General features: G+C 48.5%; 1 long non-coding RNA gene across 1 annotated transcript in view; it reads left to right on the top strand.

The window, feature by feature from the left end:
• Positions 1-18,690, top strand: part of LOC123000192 (uncharacterized) — a 23,914-nt gene extending 5,224 nt beyond the window's left edge. Inside the window, exons 2-3 of the long non-coding RNA XR_006408016.3 lie at positions 16,671-16,771; positions 18,348-18,690. This is a non-coding gene — a long non-coding RNA (uncharacterized LOC123000192). The remainder of the gene's footprint in view (positions 1-16,670; positions 16,772-18,347) is intronic.
• Positions 18,691-22,759: the final 4,069 nt, after the last annotated feature.

Genomic DNA, 22,759 nt, shown 5'->3' on the forward strand with positions numbered 1-22,759 from the left:
AGTAAGAAGCCAGGAGTTGGCATGACTTGGAGCCTGGAACCCGGACCCTGGCGAGAGCCACCTAAACCCTTCCCTGCAAATCCTGCTGAAGCAAATGCCAGTTTCTCACTCGCTTCTTCTCCGACTCAAATCGGGTTTTGTCCTGCAGCTGAGGGAGTCCCTGGAGGGGTCCCCGTGGGCTGGGGCAAAGGAGAACCGAGGCCTCCTGCCTGGCTGGGCCCTGCCACCCCAGGACATCAGTGTGGGACGCATCAGAGCCCCCTGCTTCCTCCATTCATTTATTAAAATACTTATTGAGCACCTACTATGTGCTAGACACTAAGTATTTGAAGTACTTTAGTAAAGGAAGAAAAGAAAGAAAGAAAGAAAGAAAGAAAGAAAGAAAGAAAGAAAGAAAGAAAGAAAGAAAGAAAGAAAAGAACCCCAAACCTCCTGTCCTGGAGTTTAGATGGGGGGAGTGGAAAGGAGAGGAAAATGGCAGAAAACATAAGTCAATAAACACATAATCTATAGAAGATTCTTAGGTGCTATGGGAAAATGGAGCAGAGGGAAGGGGAATGCGTTAGGATTTTAAATAGGGACGCCAGGAATCTGCATTTTTGGCAAAATCTCCACAGTCTCTCAGTCGGCAAGCTATCTGAATGTAAAATCGTGCTGGCCAATGCTCTAGGGGGCGGTGGGCTACTAGACTGTGCCTTGTAGCCTGAGCTCTGTGTTCAGCCATGGGGTTGCTTCCCAAGTTCCGGACAGCAGAGCCCACCACCCTTTCTCCTCTGTCCTCTGCTTGTGCCACGGTCTCTACTTACAAGGCTCCATCTTTCTTTCTCTGCCAGGAAGCTCGGTTCCCCATCAAGGCCCATAGCAAGGTCCCCCTCCCTGTGAGATCTTCCAGGGCTCTCTCGGCTCAGCACTCCGAGTGACTGCTCTTCAGAAACACACAGTCATGTGCCAAGTTCAAGGTGGGAGGCAGGCCGGGGTCTGGCTGTTGAGGTGCATTTCCAAGGCTTTATGATCTCTAAACCCCGAGTGCCCAGTTCAGGTGCCTGCCCCTGGTCCTCTGCCCCTCAGCCTGGGTTGTTCATTCCTTCAGAGTTCGATCATTGGCGTTTCAGGGAAGGACTGCAGTACAAGGCTGAAGGTTTCCTCTGAATCATTGTTTTCCAGTGTGTAACCGGTAAGATGACTTTAGGTGGTATTGTGAAATAAGAAATCTGTAAGAAATACAGATTTATATATTTGCTTTTAAAAGTAATAAGAAAAAAAAGTATAACTTGCACATTAAAGCAGACATTTCAGATATGGCTCAGGATTGATTTCATTTTTTTTAAATATATGCTTTAAAAAGCAAGCGGATTTAAACTAATAGCTTGCAATAGCATAGGCAGTTGGACATAGAGCAAAAATCCGCACAGTGATTCAAAAAGATCTGAAGTTTGAAAATGCTGCCTAAATATGGAACCTTTTTTTGGTATTATTTGATACTATAAACAAACCCCCTTATAAACAAACCATTTGGCCCCAAAGCAGTAAAACAAAACCACACAAGAGAGGCATGGCATCTTTCTCACCCTTGTCATCCAGGAGAGGCTGGAGAATGCTCACCCGGAAGTGCTCAGGTCCTAGGCAGGGCGTGGGGACATTTGCGATCCCACCCCCCACCTTGCCCTGGGCACCCATGGCTCTCCCATTCCAGCCATGAGTCTTCTTTCTCCCCGCTTTTGGTGCAGGTGTGGAGGGGCACCGCTGGGAGACGGCTGTCTGCCCTCACCCTTCCCACGTAGCTCTGCTTTCCCGCCTTTGACACCTCACCTTGGAATTCACATGTAGGTATCCTACTCTGGGAACCAGGAGAAAGACAAACGCTCAGAGCTGGATGCTGTCACCTGTGGGACACGTACACTACCTCTCAAGGCTGGTGTTGGGATTTACTGAGTGTGAAGCCGCTTGGCTGAGAGAAGGCCCTCAGGCTGATAGGACTTCAGCTTACTTTCTCTGAATTTGTTACATTTTGTTCTCAGAAAGACAGAACTTACAGAATAAGTACCCTCATATGTCAGCTTTGAAGACAAGAAGCCCAAAGCTCAGAGCGGTTGCAGGCATGAGCAACATGGCAGAGCTGGCCAGGGGCAAAGGCACACTCTCTGGACCAGCGTCTCTGGATTCTGGAACCACATGGGAGTATGCATAGGGATGTAAATTGCTTTCATGGCAGAAATCTAGGGAACCTCTTGGAGGCCTGTACCCAGGACTGGGGCTTAGCATCTGTCAGGCTGGCCGTGTTTTCCTCAGCTGGATCCCGAATTGGCCTCCAGAGCCAGTTCTAAGATCCTCATTTCCTCCTGGAGGGAAGGACCCTAGGGAGGCTGAGTCAGGGCTCCTGGACGCAGGGCTCTGCTGCTGGGTCCTGGCTGACAGTGGGGCACATATGCAGGCAAGGCTTAGCCTAGGTAGATGTCCAAACCCAGCAAGCCAACTCTTCCTTCCGAAGACTCTCCCTCATGGACACTCCTAAAATAGGGGTGGTATTTTCTGGGGTATCCTCCAGGAACACTGGATAAGCAGAGCTAATGTTCTAGGGAAAATCAGACCCGAGGGCTCTGAGGGTTCAGGTCTGTGCTGTCAGCAGCCACGCTAGCTCTCACATCCCCACTCGCTTCTGCCTGCACCCCATCACCAAAACCAGTGCAGTCAGGTCCAGATTGATTCTGCTGTTTCTAACCCCCCCTTACCCTTGCCTGTGGGTAGGCGGGGCTCAGCACCTGGATCTCCATTAGTTTCTAGAATTGGGAGCGTGCACCAGCTTCTACCATAAACCCCTGGGTGATTGGAAGTGTGAGCTCTTTAAGGGTAAATAACATTTACATTTGAGTTACTTAGCGCTGTGTACCTTTACCTTCTCTTATCCTCACAGCTACTTTTGAGGTGGGTTCTGTGTTCACCCCATGCCCCAGATTTGGGAGCTAAGTTCACGCAGCCGCTGTTTGGGAGAGCCAGGGTTTAAATCATCCTAGCCTGGCTTTGGAGTAGGACTGTTCCTGGTGAAGGGTAGAAGAGCAGGTTTGCCACACAAAATGCAGAAAACCCAGTTAAATTTAAATTTCAGAGAAGCAACGAGTCTTTTTTTTTTGTATATATGTTCCAAATATTGCACAGGCCATACTTATACCAAAAAGAATCATTCGTTGTTCATCTGAAATTCAAGTTTAATTAGGTGTCTAGGATTTTTATTTGCTGAGCCTGGTAACCCTACTCCAGAGTCTACACTCTTCACAACACCAAGGAGCCCCTCTTTGTGGGCTTTCTCTCTGGGCCTTCAGGACATGGGGGCACAGGGAGGGAAGGGTATTGGGAAGGCAAGTTCTGGAATCACCCACTTTCTCAGTGAGGGGATTTCTTGAGTTTTATTACTACAGAGTTTTATTATGGTGCGAAATGGTACATTAAAGCAGTATGGGAATGATGATCTTTTTTCCCCCTTTCTCTCTGTGCTTTCTGCCATGAGCATTTTAACACTACACTAGCTCCAACCCTGATCTTCCAGAAACAGTCTGGTCATGCCTGAGGTGAGAAGAGACAAGCTTTCTCCCCGCGATCACCAGCCGTCCTCTTTTTCCCGCCCAGGCAGAAGCCCAGCTCCTGCCACCTTTCCTTCTGTTTTAGGTGGCAGGGAGACTAGGAGCCGTCGTCCCCAGGAGCGCGGGGCTGGGGGAGCCTCACATGATGCTCCGGAGGGCTCTGCGGATGAGGAGAGAGGTTAAGCACTGCTGTGGGTCACGCAGGAGGCTCTGGGCCTGCTGCCTGCACAGCTGGGCCCCTGGTCAGAGAAGCCAGGATTCCAGTCTCGCTGGCCCTCCTTGTTCAGAAGAGGCACTTGTACGTTTCTCTCCGCCTTACCTCCCTGTGGCGGGGAGTCCAGTTTCTGCCGCACAGATGCACTGGATAAGACCGCACACGGAGGCTGCCCAGAGAGCCTTTCAAGGCCAAGTGCCAAGGCAAGCCCCACGGGCTGCCTGGCCCGGGAGATGTAAGTGGGGGACGGACTCAGCCGGGGAGACCGGCCCAGCACCTCTGAGGTCCCCATCCTCCCACCCCACTGCTCAGAAGCAGCCTGGGGAGGTTGAGAGGTGGTTTTGTTTGGAGATAATTTATCAAACAGAGAATTTGTAAATTAGGTGTTTTTTGTTTGTTTGTTTGTTTGTTTGTTTTTAACAATGCAAATCCAGGATGCCTACTGGGAGTTTGGGCTTCATCCATAAAGTATACTTGACTTCCAGCTTCGAGCAATCTTTTTCTTCTCAGGTTCCCAGAATGAAGATGTTTGTAGCCAGGTTGATTGACGCTGATGCCCCTTTTTCTCTGTAGAGTACCCAAGTTTTGCTTCCGAGCCCTAGGCTGTGCCACCAAGAGGGGCTACAGTCTTCCCTCATGAATCTGTAATCCGACATTCCATCCATCCATCTACCCTTCCACCACTTACCCATCTCTCCGTTGTCCCTCTAGCCAACACGCACCCACCGTCTCTTCACCCATCCATTCATCAATCCATCCGTCCGGCTAACTAGCCAGCTAGCCACCCAGCCAGCCAAGCCTCCACCCACCCACCCAACCGGCTCTCCCCTTCAACCCTTCCCCACCAATCCTCTCCAGGTGCTCTAGCCCCAAGATGCCTTTTCTGCCAGAAGCAGATGTGCTTCCTGGGCCACAGGGGAAGAATAATCAAGCATCAAGGGCCCCAAATCCAGAGATCACAGAGCAAGCCCTCACCTTGAAACAGATTGAAACCTTTGCTTTCTCCTTGTTGAAGGAATGACCTCTCTGAATGGCAGGGAGGGCTTCCTGGGGAATGCCCACCCAGGAAGGAGCTGAGAGCAGCCTGCGGACACTCCTCACCGCCCCCAATTGTTAATTTCATAATTTTCTTCCATAAGTTATTAAAAAAAAGAAAAAGAGAGAAAAAATAGCAAAGAAACAAAACTTTATTTCTGTTTACTCCTCTGTATTTAATGACCAGTTGTTAACATGACTAAAACCATCTGAAGATTTTTGCCAAATGGAAAAATCTCCCTACAGGGGCAATAAAACAAATATTCAGGGTAGAGAGAGGCAGTCATAAAAGGCATTACCCGGTTGTAAACAGAGGCGGGCGGCGGTGATGTATTGCCCCTGCCTCCCCAGCTTTCAACAAAGCCGCTGAGATTCCAGGAGCGGCTCTGACCCGAGGCAATATTTACTCCTGCGGCTTCTTCAGCAGGTCAGCGTGGGTATAATTCTGTCTACTCGTTGACTGGAGTTGAGGTTTTGAGCAGGAAGCCCAAACCCTGAGCGCTCATAACTCAGGAGGAGTCAGGCACCCTTGCCCAGAGCGCGCCAAGAAAAGCACATTGTACTGTCTTGGCCGGATGGGGCGAGGGTCTCTGCACACCCAGGCCATTGTCAACAGAGACTGATGGCCTCAGTTTGTACCTGGTCCAACAACGCCACTGGTTGTGCAGTTGTCGGCTGTGTTTTGTCCCAGAGCTTTGGAACACCCTTCCTTTCTGATACACCAGCGGCCAGGGATGGAGTCTTTGCTGGATGACTGTCTCATGCAACCTCGGTAGACAGAGCCCACTAGACCCGGCAAAGATCTTGAAGTTGGAAGGGAAATTAAAGCCTCAGCTTAAGAGGACAGGCGTTCTTTTCCAGGGGCCAAGCACCAAGCCCCCTGTTGAGATGGCCACAGTTAGGCTGTAGGTCCTGTGGGGGGGGTCAAGCACTGCGCCACTGAATGGCAGCCAGATACAGACAGTTCCCTTGACGGGTCTCCCTGCCAGCTCGTTTGAGTCCCCCAGCAGTATTGTAGGGTCTTGTACGTATCCCTGTCTTCAGGCGTAGACGTCCAGGCTCGGAGAGTGAAGGGCCTTCCCAACACCGTGTGAACTGGCAGTGCAGACCAGACGCTGGCAAGGGCTCACGGTACGGCCTGCGCGCTCTCCTTCGTGCCCCTGGTCGTGGTGTGGAAGGTCTCGGCCTTTGGTTGCTTTGGACACAGAAGTGCATGCTCCCTCCTGACCCATTGGCCCCTGCAGGGTGCATTTGCTGGTGTGTGCAATAGGGTCTGTCACGTCACTGTCAGGCTCTCCAGAAAGCCAACAGCAGGCAGTTTAATAAACCCGCAGAACAGCTGACTGCACAGACCAGAATGAGGCCTGGGTCCCTTTGGTCTGTGTGCACCGCCTGCCGGGGCTCTGCAGGCCCTCAGAGGCTCAGGCTGGCTGGGAGCTACCGTGGGGGCCACAGGCCCGGCGCCCTGGAGGGCCACGGCACTGGCTTCCACTGTTCCGTGCTTACCGGCGCCTTCCTGGGGGTTCCGGGCATGACCTTCTGGGCTCTTGAAGAGGGGCTGCCTTGACCGTGCCCTAGCAGACCTGGAATCCTATGACTGAGGTCAGACCCAAATGCCAGGTCCTTAGCACAGAACGATTCAAAGGCCCTGCGGCTGGTTCCTGGAGCTGGAAGAGGGGCCCTAGTCTGTTCTGTCCTTTGGAGGAGCCAGAAGCTGTGTGGTGACCCCCTCTGTCCTGTAGGGGGGCAGGGACCCCCCGCATTGTTTATCATTGTGGTTTTACTCCTTCCTAACTCACAGCTCCTATTGGTTCGGGAAGTAGCCCTCAGATGCATTTCTCTCTCCCTCAGAAGCACCGTGAGCCTGGGGTTCGCCTCCTCGTTCTGCCCAGGATGCATCCAGGACTCAAAGCCTTGAGGGACATTGCTCAGGTGCTGGGCGAGGAGGCAGGGTCCCGGGGGTGGTCATGTCCTCAGCTGCTTGACCTCTCAAGGCTGGTGAAGCAGCCCCTGAGAGGGCTGGGAGTGCTGTCAGGAAGAAGCAGTTCATTCAGGGGTTGGGGGCATCAGCTGGGTCCCCCAGGGATTTGTCCCTCACAAGACATAGAAAACCAGTTCACCGCCAACAGCCGCCGCCTGCCACCTCGCTCCTGCCACAGGCGGCTTTTCAGGCAGATGTCTGTATACACCCAGTCCCCGGGTCAGATCTGATGTCAAGGAGAACAGGTTTTGAGCCCACGCTGCTCACTTCCTCCCCTTGCTGTTCTCAGCTTGGCCTCTTAAATGGAAGCTTATTTTCTGTAAGCTTCAACCCATAGGGTTTGGGCAATCATGGTTTCAGTGAGAACCAGCCTGTCTACAGGCCTAGGAAGTGATGGGGGATAGAAGTGAGAAGATAAATTGGCCTCTACCCAGGGACCTACTCTCCATTAGCATTGGGGAAGGGGGAAGAGGAGGCAGAGGGGCAAAAGGAAGCTGCAGGGCATGGAGCCCACTGAGGTCCGGGGAGGGGGTGTGTTTTCTCGGAGCCTCATCGTGGTGGGAGGAAGAGGTGTGTGTCCCCGTCAGTCAGCCTCACTGGACCGAGCCTCTAATTCCAAGACCCCTGGGGAGAGCAGTCAGGGTGGGGCCTGTGGGGGGTGGGGGGGGCTGCACCTGCTCTGCCCTCCCTCCCTGAACAAGTACGGGCACCTCCCTCCCGGGCCATAGAAGGAGACCTTCTTCCCCCGCCCCCGCCCCCGTCAGCCAGCCCACGCGTGTTCCTGTTCTTGTCCCAGGGTACCTCTGGGGCCAGGAGGTAGCCCAGGCTGTGAACAGCTGGATTGATTCTGGGAATGACAGGGGACCAAGAAAAAAAGAAAGGCACTTGTTTATTCAGGCTTAAATGCAACGTGTGCGCAAACTTTGACCTCCATCTCTTCAGGTTGACAGATGGTAGATGTGTTTAGTTTGCAGATAAGAAAAAAGAAGGAACTGGAGTGGATGGCAGTCCACCAGTGAGGCCTTGCGGTGCCCGCTTTCCGCTCTGGGCTCAGAAGGACATGGTGCACACCCAGCAAGGAAGGGCCCCAGCAGGTGACAACACCCAGTGTGCTCCCGGAAAGAGCCTTACCCCCCCCCCCATATTGGTCCCCTCCACCTCTCCAGCCCAGCCTGGGACCACAAGCACCACGGCAGGACCAAGTGAACTGCTTCACAGATGTGAAGTTCAGCTCAGATCACGGCCAAGGAGGGGTGAGACGCCCTCGGTGTGGCAGCCAGCCAGTCTCCGCCCAGCGCCCGGCACCTTGGACAGAACCCATTTGGCTGAGAGGGCTGCAGATTTGGGATGCTTTGGAGCAGAGCATGATGGGTGTGAGCCCCATGCTTTCCGCCCCCCCCCCCCAGCAGGTTGACTCAGGAAGGGTGGGGGTAATGGTGGGAAAGCCCAGCCAGCAGCCACAGAAGGCTCTGTGCTTTTACCCAGTAGCCCTCTGCCTCCCTATTTGAGGAAAGGATCTGGAGAGGCATCTCTACCATCCCTGGGCACTGAACAGCCTCCCTGCCCCTCTCTCTACAGCCTGGTATTTGCTTTCCCCGAGTGACCACACAAAGAAAGTTATCTCAGCCATGCCACGTCTCCAGTCCCAGCGGCCACACCTGAGCACTGGAACTGCCCCTTGTGGCACCAGCACCATTCCCGAAGTTTCCTTGCCTCCACTCTGCTGTGCTGTGGTAAGAGCACACTCCCTTCTCAGTGGCCACCTGGGGCTCTTCCTCATTCCCTTTCAGGGGGTGACTAAAGTCCCAGTGGGGGACCTGATCCCTAAGGGTATGACTTTCATGCAGAAATCAGAGTGGACAACCCAGGCTCCCAAGAGCTCTTCCACTTCCGGGAGAAGTCCCTCGAGCCCTAGTGACAGTGGGGGCGGGAGAAGGGAGCCATCATGGCACTCAGGGCCCGCGTGGTGTTACACGTCTCTGTGTCACACAAGGACGCCGCGGCTCAGGGAGTTTGTCACCAGTACATGGAAAAGGTGGGATTTGCACTCACACTTAACCACCAGTCCTGGGCTCTCCCTTCCCTTCAAGCTGCACAAACCCTTCAGGGCAGGTGGAGGAGGCGTCTCAGAGGATGGATGGGGTCTTGAGTTAGGACAAGAGCATGCATGAGTCCCAGGAGGGGAGCCGGGGAGGGTGGAGGCAGAGGACAGAGGCAAATCTCGGGGGCAATTTGAAAAGTTGGATGGAGGAGGGCGAATCCCAGCTAGATGCTGAAGACTGAAAAGATCTAAAAACAGGGCTGAGGTGGGTGCAGGGGAGCGTTAGGGGAGCAAAGGAGAGTGTGTGGCCATTGGGAACCTGATGGGGTCAGCAAAGAGGACGATCTGGGGGAGTAGCAGATGCATGAGGGGAAATCATGGCTGAATGGGGAAGGCAGGTTGTGACCAGGTCCCAGAGTCCTTGAGTGTCTGACCAAGGAGTAGAGAAATCTTCTTCAGGCTTTGGTGTCCCCACCCTCCCAGCCCACGGGCACCAGTGGGTTTGCATCTGCAGGAAACGGTACCTCTCTTCCCTTCACTGGGCCCCGAGTTCCCCATGCCCCTGCTCTGGAGGGTCGTCTTAGGAGCGCCCAGGGGTGTCCAGTTCCACCCACTTGCTCTTTCACGGCTGGTCCCCCAGAGCTGTTTGAGGACGTACTGACACTGGTCCCATGCTGGACCAGCCCTAAAGTGGCCACCAGTGCCATGGGCTGAGCTCCATAGCTAGCAAGCTGCCCACCTCTAGCTGCTGAGGCAGGGCTGGGCTTTTCTCTGTGCAGTATGGAGAGGACCTGTCTTTCTCGCCTGTGCCACACTCTGCCACCAGGATGACTGGCCCTGCGGAGCTCCCCATCTGCCTGCAGCACTCCTTCCGGCTGCCTCAGACTCCCCAGAGGGGCCTGTCCAGGAATCAGAAGGCATCCTGCTCCCTTCCTATCCCCCCACCTGCAGTCAGTGTCCCTATGCTCTTCTCTCCAGGCACTCTCCCGGTCAGCTCACTCTGGTCAGGTGAGCCCAGGCAGAACATGCCCAGGATGACCTGAACCGCCCCCCGCCTCTGTGGCTGGCCGCTTTGGACCACTGCTGGGAGCGCTGCTGAGATCTAGAGCAAAGGGAGCCCCTGAGAACATTCGAGCCCAGGACTGTCGGGATCAGAGACTGAGTCTTATCTGCGTGTGTTGTTAGCATGCACAAGGTTTATTCCGGTTTGCTCCCAGGGCTGACACCTGTGCAAGGGGAGGGAAGGAAGCAGGATTGGCCAGAGGGAGTTAGCCTGTGATGCAGGCTGAAAAAGGTCCCAGACAATCTCATGGGAACCCCGTCCCTGAGGGAGCAAGGCGCCCATGTTTCTATCTCCTGCGGTTTGGCCCTGGGAAGAGGCATAGCCTTGGGCGAGGCTGCTTTCTCCAGCAGAGGGCAGCTTCTGATGGGGCGGCTGACAGGTGGCCATCAGCCAGTGGGATTCCCAGTGCTTGGGAGAAAGGCGTCCTTCAGGTCCCAAGGGGAACCTGCCAGACTGTCGCAGCACTTACTATAGTCTACCCCTTCGCCTCGCCAAGCCACGTCTAGGAAGAGTTTTGTGTTAGAAGAGGAATCTGGCCAGTTAAGTCACTGGATGGGGACCAGGAGAGGAATCCATGCACACAGGAGGCTCCTGGGTGTGGGCAGCCAGCTAGGACAAGCTGGTGGTGGTGGTGGTGGGGGGGACAGGACCTCTGTGAAACCTCAGGGTGCCAGTGGAATGTCATGGGACAACTTTCAAGCTAATCGTTTGGCCTGGTTTAAGATGAAATGTAAGTTTAAGAAACTTTTATAATGAAAACAGCAGGGATGTAAAAATCCCACCAGCTTGTTAGAGCAGAATGTCTACAAACCTTTTGCAAGAGTTTTTGTGTTAGTCATTTTTTTACAGTCACAAATGACTAAAACCCGATTGAATTAACTTGGGCCAAGGTGGGGAAATTTATTGGTTCTTATAAATAGACCAAGGAAGGGAAGGACAGACTGGCCTCAGGGAAGACTAGATGTCCCTCTCTCCCTTTCCCTTCCCTTCCACATATTTGAGGTGGGGGAGGAACAGTTGCTCCACAGAAGGGGACTTGGCCCCCTCCCATATTTTGCCCCTGGGTCTGGTCTTGGGGCACCTCCTGAGTTGGGAGAAGGGAGTAGCAGCATGGAGGATGGCTGGGAGGGCTCGCTGGTTCCATGGCCCATGGAGACACTGCAGCCCCGCCCCAGCTGCCCCAGGCGGGCCCAGGCCCCAGTGACCCCGGGGACAGCGGTTCAGCCAGGGGTGCCATAGACCCGGCTGGTGTGGCTGCTGTCCTGATGCTGCTGGAGGGTCCTTGCCTGGCACCCCCTTCCTGCCCCAGCTAGCGCCCCTGCCACCCCCTTCCTGCCCCAGCTGCTGCGATGCAGATGAGACCCAGGCCCAGAGCGGGGAGAACCAGCAAAAGCGGGAGCAGGGAGCTGGCCAGGTTCAAGAATCTGACTTGGGTTTTTCCCGCTGGCTCTTCCCCCTCCCTATTCCTTATGGCTGGGTTTCTTCAAAACCTAGGAGGATACTCAGGATGTCTGGTCAGACACAGTAATGCCCTTCTTCTGGGCCAAATGGCCTGGCAAAGCCCAGGGTGGGTAGAGTGGTGCTGGGGAGCAGCTCACATGTCTGCTTTGTGGATTTTGCCAACTCCGGGTCCCCGAAGGCCTCTTAATCCTGAGCGCACGGAAGACAGTGTGACAGACAGGAGGGCATGGACGACACCAGCCACCAGGTGTCCCGAGGGCCAGGGCTGAGTGTTGCCAGCACTCATCCAGACGTGCCAGCAAGCCTGCGGATTAACCATGCTCTTCTGCTCACCACGGCCCTTTCCCATCGGTGGGAAACCTTCAGTGCCTGAAACAGCGGCAAAAAGAAGTGGGGAGTTGGACGCAGTTTCGTCGGGCACCGTCCCGGGAAGTAGACGCCCCTTATCTACTTTCATTGCCACGTGCCCTCGAGAGCAGGCAATTTTATTGCCACTTGTTAAACCTAAGAAAGAAACGGGCTTAGGAGACATGAGTAACTTGCCAAACCCCTACAGCCAGTGAGTGGCCAGGATTAAAAGCCGGGCTGTCTGATGGAAGCCTGGGACGGCCGCCCCACTTGCCTCTATGAGGCAGCCTCTCCTCCCGTGTTCCAGGGAAAGTCACTGTACCGTGCTGAGCGTTGCACCAGCGTCCCCACAAACAGAGCCAAGCAAAGCCGTTTGCTGCAAGGAACAGGTCTGTGCGAAAGTGCTCTGGAAACTGTCGAGGGCCGTGCACGTTGCACCGTGAGCTCTCATGATTCCCACCACCTCCGCTGGTCCCTGCACAGCTCCGTCAGGGTTACAAGGGCAAGTCTTGTTGACTTGTTTTCTACTTCTTTCCTCTGGCTGGAGAGGATAACGTGAGCCACGGACTCCTCCTCTCGCTAACGCAGAGCCCGTTTCCATCAGCCCGCAGGCGGTTTGTGGAAGGTGCCCTTCGACCCTGCCGTCCCTGGGGTCCAGCGTCTGCTTTCCCCATTTTGATACCCCGATGCCCAATGGACACAGAGCACAGAGGACCCCTCTGTAAGGCCATTCCAGGAAGGGCTTGGGGAATGGACATGGGGATGGACGTGAGGAGAGAGATTGGGTGACAGGTTTGCCGGGGGACATCTTCTGATGTCCAGACAGGAGGACTACCAAGGGGAGGAAGCTGGTCCTCGAAACCTATGGCCTTTTGTTTTATTGTTTTGTTCTGAACCAGCCCTGGTGGGTCCAGCTGCGGAAGGGTCTGAGTTTCTTGTCATAAAGTCCTCAGAAATCTCGCCCCCTCTTCCAACGTGCAAACACCAGGAGCTCAGAGACCTCTCAGGTGCCAGACGATTCTCCATCCGCATATAACCTGGGAAATACGAGTTGATTTACTTCTCTTTCAAGGGAGGCAGAGCCCAGAAGTGCTTCAAGGTAGATATTTCTGTTTGTTTCCTCCCCAAGAAAAAGCATAACTAAAGACGCCCACACATTCCACACCCTCTTTTCAAGGCCCATTAATAAGGGGCCTGGGGCCAAATCATAAACATGGCAAACTCTGTAACCACCAAGGCCAGCAGAGCGAGGGCCGCATTAAGGGGGAATTTCAGCGAAATGCCGCACGGTTCCTAAATTCATACCAGATGAGTTCCAGAAGATTAAAGTTATTACAATAAAGCCCCAGGGAATCAATCATGGTCTGCCATATAACCTTCTTGGTTTCCCTCGTCATTCGCACAAATCACTTTCTCCAGGGCCTTGAGGAGGATGCGGAATCCATGGAGTTAAGTGTGGCAAAAAGCAGAGGGACAGAGGAGGGGCAATATCCCAGCTCCGATGGGTTCCGAGGACCCTGAGCTGTTCCTGGGCTGGATGCACGCAAGCTGGGCTGGACTTTGGGTCCTAAAGCCCCAACAGCAGGGATGGCCTGGTCTGGAAGGGCAGCTGGGTTCTGGCATGTGGGGGGCATGGCAGGGGCAGGCGAGGGAGCACGGGAGGGGGAAGCATGTGCTCCCTAACTCCCCAGCCTTCCTGAGGCGTGCCCTTGGGGGTGGTCACTGTCCAAACCTTGATACGAAACAGATTAAAAAGCTGCAGAGAGATTTGGGTAGTTGTGAACCATGGCACAGTTCTTTTTGTCCTTTGATGCTACTTTGATGTTTTCACTTTTTATACTTTTTTTCCTCCCAAGTGCCTTCCAGCTGTCTAAGATAAATCTCCGGGTGCTCAGGAACCGCGAGCCAGCCCCCTGGCTCTCAGCAACAGGCTCCTGCCTTGCCCGATGACCCTGTTCCTGCGTGGAGGAGGGCTCTGTGTACCTGAGGCCACTGTGGTCCCCACACTCTCCTGTACCTCTGTCCCTTCTTCCCCACCGCACCCCTTACCTACATTTCATTGCAGCATCCCCAAACAATTCCCACCCTCTCAGGCCCGCACCAGCCTAGAGACTCTGCCTGGGCACCTGCGTCTTGCTCCCAGTCCATCCTCTGCAGGCAAGCCCAGCTTGGCCACACGGGGTTGTTTCGTCCCCGAAGGCCCTCGGTCCTGGCCTTCTCCTGAGTCCTCCTTCCTGGCTCATGATATTGAGTGGGGACCTTCCAGTGCCTTCAGAGAACATCCGGTTCTCAGCATCAAACAGAGTAGGACCCAACGGCCAAGCAAGATACTCACAAAATCGGCTGGCGTTAGTGCGCTGCTCCATTTCCCACTGACACAGTCTGACTTAAACTGGCATTTAATTTAGGACTTCTGCATTAATATAGTGAGGATTTTCTGTAGTCTTCTTTTTCTGTGCTGTCCCTTTTAGGTTTTGATGTCAGAATTATGTTAGCTTTCCAAGAAATGATTGAAAGAGGTTTTTTGTTGTTGTTGTTGTTCTGTTTTGTTTGCTTGTTTGTTTGTTTCCCGTATCTGGTCCCAGTTGCAGTGCGGACCATCCAGGAAAGTGTTGGGACCAGGTTCTTGACAGAGTGTAGTTCTTCAACAGTTGTTCTGGTTTGCTCTTTCGGCTTTCTTATCTCCTCTTGAGTCCATTTTGATCATCTGTGTTTTTCTAGACATTTTATTCAGGTGTTCAAAGTCATTAATATGTTTGTATAATTCTGTCCCTTCTTTTTCATACCCAAATTTGGATATTTGTGCTTTGTCCAACTCTATTTCTTTCCCGTTTCCCTTCCTTGCCTCCTTGTTCCTTTTTTCTTTTCTTTTCTTAGTTTATTTTTGTTTTCCTTAACAGGGCTAGTTAATATTCCCTCCCCTCCCCTCCCCTCCCCTCCCCTCCCCTCCCCTCCCCTCCCCTCCCCTCCCCTCCCCTCCCCTCCCCTTCCCTCCCCTTCCCTTCCCTTCCCTTCCCTTCCCTTCCCTTCCCTTCCCTTCCCTTCCCTTCCCTTCCCTTCCCTTCTCTTTTCTTCCAAAGATCCACCTTCTATACCAGGAGCAATTGTATGCTGCTTTTCTGTTTTAACTTCTTACTTTGCTTATGATTCTATGTTCAATATTATTTTTGTGACTTCACTTTTTAAAAATTTATTGAATAGAATTCTTTGTGCACCTGTTTCTATTATCACATTTGTTACTAAAAATATAATGGCTACAGATTTTTCTACGATTACAGCTCTAACGCTACCCTGAAGGTTTTAACACGGAGTGCTGTTTTAGGGGCGCTCCTTGACCTGTCTTAACCTTTAGTTTGATCAAAGTATTGTTTAGGAAAGAGCTTTTCAAATTCCAGAATTGTTCCTTGTAATTAGCAACGACTGGACTTCTGTTAGGTGTTTCTAGTTTGACTCTTGATGTTTTGGCAGGTGGCTTCTGGTATCGTTCATTTTTTTTTAATTGGAGATTTTCTTTGTAAAATACTATAAGAAAAGTGGACCATAGACAAGGATGTAAACTTTCTGTTTACAAGGCATGGAGACATATTCATATATAAATTAAGTACATGTGTTTATGTAAGAATATGTATGTTTTATACAATCAATTAAATTAATTATATTACTTGAATTCTCTGTATTTTATTTACCCTTAATTTCTTTTTCCCCCATCCTTAATTTCTTGACATACAAGATTAAATAAGAGCTACAGTAAAGTCTTCTAATGATTTTGTGTTTTGCCAGATTTACTCTTTTATTTAGTCTGATTTTCTCTTTATTTATTAATGCTATACTATTTTTTTTAAAAATTTTATTTATTTATGTGACAGAGAGACAGCCAGCGAGAGAGGGAACACAGCAGGGGAGTGGGAGAGGAAGAAGCAGGCTCCCAGCGGAGGAGCCCGAAGTGGGGCTCGATCCCGGACGCCGGGATCACGCCCTGAGCCGAAGGCAGACGCTTAAGGACTGCGCTACCCAGGCGCCCCTATTAATGCTATACTATTTAGTAAATAAACGTTCTGGACGGCTCTATCTTTACTGTAAATCAAATGAACAAAAAAGCCTTATAAAATATTTTATATTTTTATGTTGAATACTTATTATGTTCAGTACAGTGTTTTTATATTGAATGCGAGTCAATATTTTTGTGACATAGCCCTCATTTTTGGCCCTGAACGTAACCATGAATGATGTTAACACTCAGATTTCTATTTATGTACACTGAACTGGAATATTTTTGCTCTTCGTTTTACTTTCAACATTCCTAAGTTCTTTTCTTTTAATTGTATATTTTTGTGGAATGCATGTGATTTGGTTTTGAATTATTTTGTTTTGGCCCTGACTGATAGCTTTTCTTTTATGAGTTAGGTTTACAGCTAACTCATAAAAAGACAGCTTTTGTGTTCTATTTTAATGCTTCCTGGGTGTTCTTAATTTTTCTCTATCTTTTGAACCATGGTCTGTATTCTTTCACCTCAAAACCAATGCCAGGAATTAGGAAAGAGATATAGTTGATTTTTGGTTTTACTTTATAACTTAAAATAATAAAGTAGATATATTACCATGTTAGAAGATTCAAAACAATGTGAAGCCAGATTAGAAAACTGCCTTGTGGCTCAAGAACATTCTATGATTTGACTTCAGAATATTGTTTTTCTCCAGAGACTCACCTGTGGTCTTTAGTTATAAATTTAGGTGTCTCCTAACCTCACCCCTCCTGCCTGTGAAATCTGATGGCACAAAATTTTAAAAAAACCCTACTCGGTAACAAGTTTGTCTTACCCCTCTACCCACGCTGATTGACATTTAGGAGAAGCTAAAATGGGGTTTACCCTCTGGTCTCAAAGGAGCACCAGCCATAGGCCCTTCACATTGGTGGGCACCAGGGACATTAAGAGTGTCTTTCCCTCCTCCAGACAGCTCTGTCCTGGGGTGACTTGTTTTGTGATGACCTCTCCCTGGGCTGAGTCCCCGCCGTGGTGTGTCTGAGGATGGTTTGCAGAGATCGTGGAACGAGGTGAGACTTTGTTAGTTCTGTGTGGATGATTATGTCCCCTTTTTTTCTTTGGTTTATTTGAAAAATTACTGGGCAGGGTCTTGGCAACATTGACCTGAAATGCCATCTTTAATTACCTCTGAGTCTGTCTTCTTCTCCGGGATGGGACTCTCGGAAGCAGGAGGAGCGTCTTTGTCATGTTTGGGATTCTAGCACCTAGCCTAGTGCCGGGGAGGCAGGAAGGGCTCAAGGAGTGTTTGTGGAATGCAAACCTCAGCAGTGTGCAGGATGCACTGGTGAATGGAAGCCTCTGGTCTGCAGCACAGACAGCTGATGGCCAGATTCTGAATCCCTGTCACGGTTGCTACCTGCCAGGCCATACGCAGTTTCTTTGTTAGAAATACCCAGCTTGGACCCTGTGACCCTTTATTTAACTTTTATCTTTACTGTAGCTAATAGTACTGTTTTGAGAAAGGAATCTAAAGGACATTAGGTGAAGTGAAATAAGCCAGACACAGAAAGACAAATGCACGATCTCACTTATACGTGGAATCTTTTTAAAAAGTTGAATTCATAGAAGCGAAGAGTAGAATGGTGGCTGCCAGGAGCTGGGGACGTGGGGGCAATGGGAAGCTGTAGGTCAAAGAATACAGAGTTCAAGTTATGTCGGATGAAGATGTCTAGAGATGTAACATGCAGTATGGTGACCGTAGTTAATAATGCCGTCTTGTATACTTGAAATTTATTAAGAAATTTACTAAGACTACAGCTAATAATTCTGTCCTGTATACCTGAAATTTACTAAGAGAGTAGATCTTGGGGGTTCTCAGCACACATGTCCAAAAAATGGTAACTGTGAGGAAGTTGGATGTGTTAATTATCGTTCTATCATTTCATTATGTGTATGTACATTACAACATGTTGCACACCTTAAATAGGTATGATTTTTATTTTAAAATAATAAAGAATTAAAAATACTTCCCTATTAAAAAAAGGCTTTATTTTAAAAAAGGAAAGATTTTCTTCTTTACAACAATCATGAAAAATATTTAGGGTGTATTTTCTTGTGATCTTGATTTTTATTATGATAAAGTCCAGAAATTCCTTGGGAGAAGTAATTAATGATCAATGTTCAGAATGGAAAGTTGAACTTTCACTGAAGAAGAACCATTTTCAAGTTCATAGAGACAGTAAATTAGCCTCTGGAGCAATAATGCTGTCCTCAAGAGCCTCAACCATCTGGAGAAGTGGTTTCCATGTGAAAATTTACAGTTGCATGGTTGTATTTGAGTGCTTCCAGTTAGGTTTCTCATGAGAACGTTCCTTCTTTTGGTGAAGTTTTTAAAAATTTCACTATGGCTTATATGGCTACCAGAATTCCAAATTGTCATTATAGGAGAGTCAAAGTCTTGGCTGTAGGTAAATGGTCCCTCCTTTTGATGGTATTTAATCTCCTGAAAATGGATATCCACTTTTTATAAAATAAATGACTATTCTCAGTTTGAAAGACTACTTTAAGATTCTATTTCAATAATCGTGATAAGTACTGCTGTAGAAATAACTTTCTTTTTTCTTTTTCTTATCTCTCCTTCTGTAGTCATGAATGATCAATGGATTCATGAACTTCAAGGATTTAATGTTGTTGCATCAGTAAGAAGATAATTTTGTACACACCTATTTCCCTAAGTTTATCATTTTACATTATTAAGAAGCAAAAGATGGGTTAAAAAGATAAATGCCACCAGTCTAATATATAATATTAAGAATAATGTGGTTTGGGGCGCCTGGGTGGCACAGCGGTTAAGCGTCTGCCTTCGGCTCAGGGCGTGATCCCGGCGTTCTGGGATCGAGCCCCACGTCAGGCTCTCCCGCTATGAGCCTGCTTCTTCCTCTCCCACTCCCCCTGCTTGTGTTCCCTCTCTCACTGGCTGTCTCTATCTCTGTCGAATAAATAAATAAAATCTTTAAAAAAAAAAAAAAAAGAATAATGTGGTTTATTATTCATAAACCTCCCACATCCTGTAAGTTTTATTTTGGTCAACAAAGTTTTGTCAAGCATGTCTGGCTTTTTTATTACAATCACTTGGTCAGTATTGACTTGAAGGACGAGATACAGAACTAGGAGATAAGGAAATTATTAAGAAAAATTACTCTATGAGTGGAAAGCTTCTCTAGTAACCAGGGAAGTACTGATTTTTGTGTATGTTAAGGAAAAAAGGCAGTTGTGGACATTGAACTGAAGCAACACACTTATATTTAACCAAAGTGGTTTCCCCTCCTTCCAGCTCCCGTTCCTCCCATGACTGCTTAGATGGAGTTGAAAGAAATCCTTACCTCGTCTGTTTTTCTATTTTATCTTTTCTATTGAAATGGGTGTGTGTGCGTGTGCATGTGTGTGTGTGTGTGTGTGTGTGTGTGTGCTTTAAAAATATTTTAATGTTTGCATTAGGGTTAACAATACATGTTTTAAAATAATCCAAGTTCACCTTCAAATATTATTGTGCCACCTCACATGTGGGATAAAAATCTTTATTTCCAATTTTTTCTTGTATCTTTTGTGCTAGTATTGTCACGTACTATTGTCACGTACATCATGTTACGTTTACATAAACCACAAATTTATCATGCATTCTTACTATTATTGCTTTAAATATTCCATTATCTTTTAGAGTAATTAAAAATAAGAGAGAAAAAATTTTATTTTACCTTAATTTATTCCATTTCCACCACTCTTCATTTCTTTGTGCAGATCTATTTTTCCAAACTAGGTCATAGTCCTTTTTCCTGAACAAATTCCTTTAACATTTCTTATGGAGGAAGTCTGCTGGGGTGAGTTACCTCAGTTTTTGTCTAAGAAAGTCTTTATTTTTCCTGCCTTTTTGAAGGATTATTTTCACTGGCTATAGAATTTTGTGTCAACAGTTTTATTTTTCTTCCAGGATTTAGAAAATATCCCTCTGTTGTAATAGTTTCTGATGTGAAGTCTGTTGTAATTCTTATCCACGTTCTTCGGTAGGCAATGTGCCTTTTTTCTCTGACTGCCTTAAAGATTTTCTCTTTGTTTTGGTTTTCAATGATTTAAATACATGTGTGTCTATTTTTTGTTTGATGTGTGTGTGTGTGTGTGTGTGAGCACATGTGTGCTGTTTATCCTGCTTGGTGTTCTGTGAGCTTCTCGGATCTGTGGTTTGATGTCTGTCATTAATTAGGGAAAATTCTTGTTCTTGCATGTTGTTTCCTCAAATATTTCTTCTACTCCATCATCTTTATCTCTTTTCCTGAAATCCCAACTATGTGAGTCTTGCAATATTTGATATTGTCCCACAGCTCTCGGATGTTCTTTTTGTTTTTTTAGTTGGAACTTCCCTTTGATATGTCTTTATTTCGTTTTTAGCTCTAATTTTTAAAAATTGAAGTATAGTTGACACACTGTGTTATATTAGTACAACCGAATGATCCGACAGTTCTCTACCTTACACTATGTTCAGCGCTATTTCCCTTTGCATTTCAGTTTTGCTAACTTCCTACCAACCCGTCTTCAGACTCATTGATTCTTTCTTCATCTGTGTCATACCCATTGATCTAAACCCAAAGCGAGGCATTCTCTGCCTATGTTACTGTGTTTTTCATTTCTATCATTTCTACTGGATTCTCTTAGAATTTTCATCTCTCTGTTGAAATGACCCATCTGTTCTTACATGTTGTGCTTTTCCCATTAGAACCTTTAAAATATTAATCATAGCGATTTTAAATGTCTTGTCTGACAGTTCCAGCTTCCCTGTTGTAGCTGACTCTGGTTGTGATGCTTGCTTTCTCCCTACAGTGTGTTTCTCTTGCATTTTCATATGCCTTCTATTCTTGTCGTTGTTGTTTGTCATTGAAGTCGGATATGTTATGTAAGGTAGTAGATATTGAGATAAATATTATTTTGTGCTTGAATGTGGCCATGCTTTTCCTTCTGCTAAGTCTGTAGTGTGGGGCTTTGTGTTAATATAGTCAAGAGTTGGGTTTTGTTGAAGCTTGTTGTTGCCCTGGTTACCTCAGTATACCAAAGGCTTCAGATTCCCCTGGATGCCTTGTGTTTAGGGTGTGGGCAAATTTTCCCAAGGGTTTTTTTCACCGTCTGCACTCTGCTTGGCTTGGGCTCTAGCTGGGTGGTGCAAGCGAGGTCTTTGCTTTGTGTTGTTCTCCAGAGAGAATCCATTTGCTGTAACTCTCCCAGCGATGGTCCACTGTCACTTTCACTTAATGTTTATCAACATGGTGTTGGGGAAATGGGAAAGCCTCAGTCTTAGGCAGGCACAGTGAAAGTGGTGTTGGGGGCATGGAATTAGTAAGTGCTCCTTTAACTCCTTCAGCTGTGATGCTGGGTCCAGCACATTTTCCTGGCCTTCTCCAGGGAGAGAGATTCACTTTTGCCCTTCCCTTCTCCCAGCTGCAGGGAGTTTCCACTAATGTTCTCAGGCAGCAGTGTTCGTTGCTCTTGGTCCAAAGAATGAGTCTGTTCTTACCTTTCCCACTCCGGCACAGTGATTGTGCCTATCTCAACTCTCCTTAAATGCCTTGTGGGCTTGATGGAGAAAAAGCCTGCAAGAGGCTGCCAACATCCTTATATCACCACTCAATTACCCTGCCCTAGGGTTTCACATTGTCCTGCTAGCCTTCATGTGGCATTTATCAATTTACCGAAAAGTTTTAGTTGCATCTTCTTGCCAGCTGACACGGCACCTGGTGGTGTCCACCCCAGATAAGCAAACACTCAAACACTGTTTCTCCCTGCACGTATCTGTCTCTCCCCAGATGTTGGGCCAGTTGGTTGACTTGTAATCTCCATTCTTTAATGGTCTGAGTTCATGAAATATCATTAGTTTTCAATTTATCAGTTCAAAAAATGCCATTAATTTGCAATTTGTCTAACTTTTTTCTTGTTGTAAGGATGATATTTTTTAGCTCTCTATGTCTCCTGAGCTGAAACTGGAGGCTCTTTCCTCAGATCCAAACATGTAGAAAGCAACACTCTCTCAGATATGTGTGCCAGAACTACTGATTCCCTTTCTCCTGGAGAGGAGACCCATGTGAACTGGCGTGTGAGGCCCTGCTCTTGTTTTGAAAAACACATCTGTGCAGATTTGTCTTTGCCAGAAACCTCAAGTTGTTCAGCTAGTCTCCTGAGTACTATAGTTTTCCCATTTTGGAAGAACCTTTGGAAAATGAGAATGAAGATTGAGTTGTGCTTTAACTAGGGCTTATGTCTTCTGATGCGAGGGGTGCCGGCTGGAAGAATCGTTATGGACAGAATGTGGTCGAGGCAGAAACTGAGCAAGACTTTTGGGACTGTCATGGTAAGCCTTAGAGGGGCTTGTTAGTGCCCTGGTGCTGGAGCTAGGGCTGGCAGCTCCCTGGAGAAGGGCTTGTAATAGTGGTTGGAGAGAGGAAGTAAAAGCTTCCTCTTTTAAGCCATGTCATAAACTCCCTCAGCGAAGTTGTTTGTAGGAAGTGGTAGAACAAATATTTTTAAGGAACAGCATGGGGATGTTAGATGCTGTCCAGCCAAGGAATTTAATATCACCTGAGTGAAGTGAAAATGTCCAGTTGCTAAAGAATTTAAATAAGGCAGCTCAGGAAGAGACCTGAGACTGTTTGCCACCTGCCCTCCCCAAGGATGTGAGGGAAAGTGCCCTTCCCTTAGGATAAAGGGGAAGAGGAAGGGCTGGGGGTCCTAGGAGAGCAATTTGGCTTTCATCTTCTGTATCCTTGTATTAGTTTGCTAAGGCTGCAGTAACAAAGTTCCACAGTCTGGGTGGTTTAAACAACAGGAACTTATTGCCTCATAGTTCTGGAAGCTGGAAGTTTGAAATTGAGATGTCATCCTTCTCAGGGCTGTGAGGGAAGGTTCTGTTCCAAGGCTCTCTCTTTGTCTTCAAGATGACTGTCTTCTCCCTGTGTCCTCACATCATCTTTCCTCTATGCATATTTGTCTCTGTGTCCAAACTTCCCCTTTTTATAAGG

This window comes from Ursus arctos, unplaced genomic scaffold (assembly GCF_023065955.2).
Source record: "Ursus arctos isolate Adak ecotype North America unplaced genomic scaffold, UrsArc2.0 scaffold_7, whole genome shotgun sequence".
In the NCBI taxonomy this organism is placed as follows: domain Eukaryota; kingdom Metazoa; phylum Chordata; class Mammalia; order Carnivora; family Ursidae; genus Ursus; species Ursus arctos.